Below are 3,305 nucleotides of genomic sequence, written 5' to 3'. Positions count from 1 at the left end.
TAAAAAATAAAAAAATAAATAAATAAGGGATTGTAAGGTGACAAGATCCTTGCAATCTGTGAGGTCAACCAAGGGCTGCCTCGTCTAAAAAAATAAAATTAAAAAAAAAAAAAGAGAAAAGAATCTAATCCAAACCCAACAAAAGTAATGCCCTGCAACATAGTCATTATTTATGGATTAATGGCTCCAATTCCTGACTTCATAGCATAGAATGTTGTTTCTTACTCCATTTTTGTTACCCTTATTTTATAACGGTTCTCTGTTAAAGTCTTCTTGTAGTCTTCTCCCATTTGCCTCATGACTTGCCACCTCAACTTGGCTTTTTGCTATTGCTTGAGCCCTTCCTTGATAGTTGTCTGAGTCCTCAAAAGGTCATATAGGTAACACTAGTTTGAGGTCAGACAGGTCCCCAGGCCTCATCTTCTATATGCTGCTTATAGACAGCCCCCTTCCTAGTCTACTGGTGAGTGGTGCAGAATTTTTCTGGTGATAGTTATGGTAATTACAAACTTCAGAGCTCTATACAAATGGCTTTTGTCATCATTGTAATAAAGATAGACAGGGTTTAGAAAGAGTGAGAAAGAGAAGAAAAAAATAGATGGTAGGGTTAGTTTGTGGAGTTCCCATAAGTATTATCTGGAGTTCTAGATATAGAGTTGAAATGCAGATTCTGAACTTGAATTATGAATTTTGAATTACTGCAGACAGAAAAAAAGAGCATTCTTCAGTTGATATAAAAATACCCATTCCCACACAGACAAATGTGGGAAAGGATGCCATATGGAACCTGAGAGGAGATGGTCATATTTTAGAGAACCAAATAAGTGCAAAAAAAAGATACAAATAGAATAAAGATATTTTTCTTAACCTCAAGTAGCTAGCATTCCCTAATTACTTTGTAGAAAGAAGTAGAAGTGTTTTTAAGATAATCATTATTATCTAATATTATTGTGAATATACATAATTTAATATTATTGTGAATTTGTGTTTATATAGTTATATTGCATTCAAAATCTGTTGCTATTTAACAAAATGCCTCAAGATTTAGTGGCTTAAAACAACAAACATATTATCTCACCATTTCCGAAAGTAAGAAATCCCAGAGTGGCATAGCTGTGTGATTCTGGCTCAGGGTTTCTCATGAGATTACAGTCAAGATATCAGCCAGGGCTGCATCATCTGAAGACTTGGATAGGCCTGAAGGATCTGCTTCCTAGAAGTCTCACTCACTCCTTGGAATCATCAATTCCTCACTAGTGTTGCCCAGAAGTCTCAGTTCTTTATCATATGAGCATCTCCATAGAGCTGCCTGCTGGCCTTAAGACATGATAGCTGGCTTCTCCCAGAGTGACTGGTCCAAAAGACTGAGAGAAAGACAACACTCGACATAGAAGCTGTGATTTCTTTTTGGGAATGGGAAATTTTTTTATTGCAGTAAAATATATTTGCAATCATTTATCATTTTAACAAATTTTAAGAGTACAATTCAGGGGCATTAAGTACATTCATATTGTTGTGAAATCATTGCCACTATCCATTTCTAGACCTTTTCATCATCCCAAACAGAAGCTCTGTACCCACTAAAAATAACTCTCATCTACCTACTCCCAACCTCCAGTAAGCTCTATTCTACTTCCTGTCTCTATGAATTTGCCTATCCTAGGTACCTCATATAAATAGAATTACATAATATTTGTCCCTTTGAGTCTAACTTATTTCACTTACCACAATGTTTTTAAGATCTATTCATGTTATAGCATGTATCAGAATTTCATTCCTTTTTATAGCTGAATAATATTGCATTAAATGTATATACACATTTTGTTTATCCATTGATCTGTTGATAGATATTTGGGTTGTTTCCACCTTTGCTGTATTCTTTCAATAACCTAACCTGGGAGTGACAGACCATCACTTCCATAGCAGTCTATTCACTAGAAAAAAGTCATTAAATCAAGCCCACACTCAAGGGAAAGGGAGGAAAAGAAACATCAAAGAATTTGTGAACATGTTTCTAAAAGAATAAAAGGTAATTAATTTTACCATTTACACATGATTTTTTCCATTAGGTTTGGTCACTGTTCTTAATTCCTCTGATGGCTTTATGAAATTCTGAGTTTAAAGATCTTTCTAGGGAGTACACTCAGAGTAACCCCAAATAGAGCATAGCGTTGAAAAAGAGCAGACTCGAAAAATGATATGCTGTGTAAATATTTCTGTAACAAGGCTTATTTGGGTACATGAGATATTCTATATACAAATCTAATTTCTATTTTTATGGCAAGGCAATCCTTGGTTGATCTCACAGATTGCAAGGATCTTGTCAGCTTACAATCCCTTATTTTTTTCATTTTTACAGCTACAGCACCTGGTCTTCCTAGGTGGTCTCCCATCCAAGTACTAACCAGTCCCAACCCTGCTTAGCTTCCAAGATCAGATGAGATCGGGTTTGTTCAGGGTGGCATGGTCATCGACTGATAAAACCTAATTCTGTGCCACTCTTAGGCTTGGGTTTACCAGTAGAAAGAATGAAAGTAGACTTGCCTCGTGTGTCATTCTACTCCTTAGGAGTGGGTGCCATTTCGTCGGCAGTAGTGGCTGTGGCATATATGTTTAGAGCATATTCAGAGTTATTCCTGGTGGAGTCTGTCTTTGTATATAGTTGGAAAAAGGCTTAGTCTGTAATGACAAAAATAACAACAGAAAGGAATGATTCCCCATGCCCCACTATTACTTTTTATCAATCCTGTAAATATTCTTATTTCCTTCTTTTAAGACTGAAACCACAAGGCTGAGCTCTTTTGCCTTTTTAATATATTACACTACTTTAATTTTCTATTTTGTGAAGAATATAAAGAATTTGGAAGTAGTTTGCAAAGCAGGGAGGATAAAAAAGCAATTACCTCATGCCAATTACACTAGGAAATAGTGGAGGTGCCATTCCTGCAGCATTTCTGTCCATTTTTCTTCATTACTATGATGGTGGTCGCTTTCCTCATTACCCAACACATTTCTCTTCATTACCAACTGTGGTGATAGGGGTGATGATGAGTGCTATTTACAGCTGGAATTCTGCAAAAGGCCCAGCAGATGAATAATAATTATTCAAACAGATATGTGGAGGCCGAAAAAGGCAAGTGGTTAAAGTGGAGCTATTGTGTCCTAGAAAAGCAGGGAAATAATTTCTTTTAAAGAGAGAGGGGCATTTCATGTACCTTAGTCAGGGACCATCCTACAGTGCTGGATGGGAAATGCTTGTCTAAGATACTCAGTGTGTTCTCATAAGAACTGGCCAGAAAACATCA

At 36.4% G+C, this 3,305-nt stretch overlaps 1 pseudogene; it reads right to left on the bottom strand.

Annotated features, from left to right (window-relative positions):
• Window positions 1-2,356: 2,356 nt before the first annotated feature.
• LOC120607479 (uncharacterized) lies at window positions 2,357-2,475 on the bottom strand (annotated as a pseudogene).
• Between the last annotated feature and the right edge of the window lie 830 nt (window positions 2,476-3,305).

Source organism: Pteropus medius, unplaced genomic scaffold (assembly GCF_902729225.1).
Source record: "Pteropus medius unplaced genomic scaffold, Ma_sr-lr_union100, whole genome shotgun sequence".
Classification (NCBI taxonomy): domain Eukaryota; kingdom Metazoa; phylum Chordata; class Mammalia; order Chiroptera; family Pteropodidae; genus Pteropus; species Pteropus medius.
The sequence above is the reverse complement of the archived record's forward strand: the minus strand, read 5'-3'. Positions and strand labels throughout refer to the sequence as shown.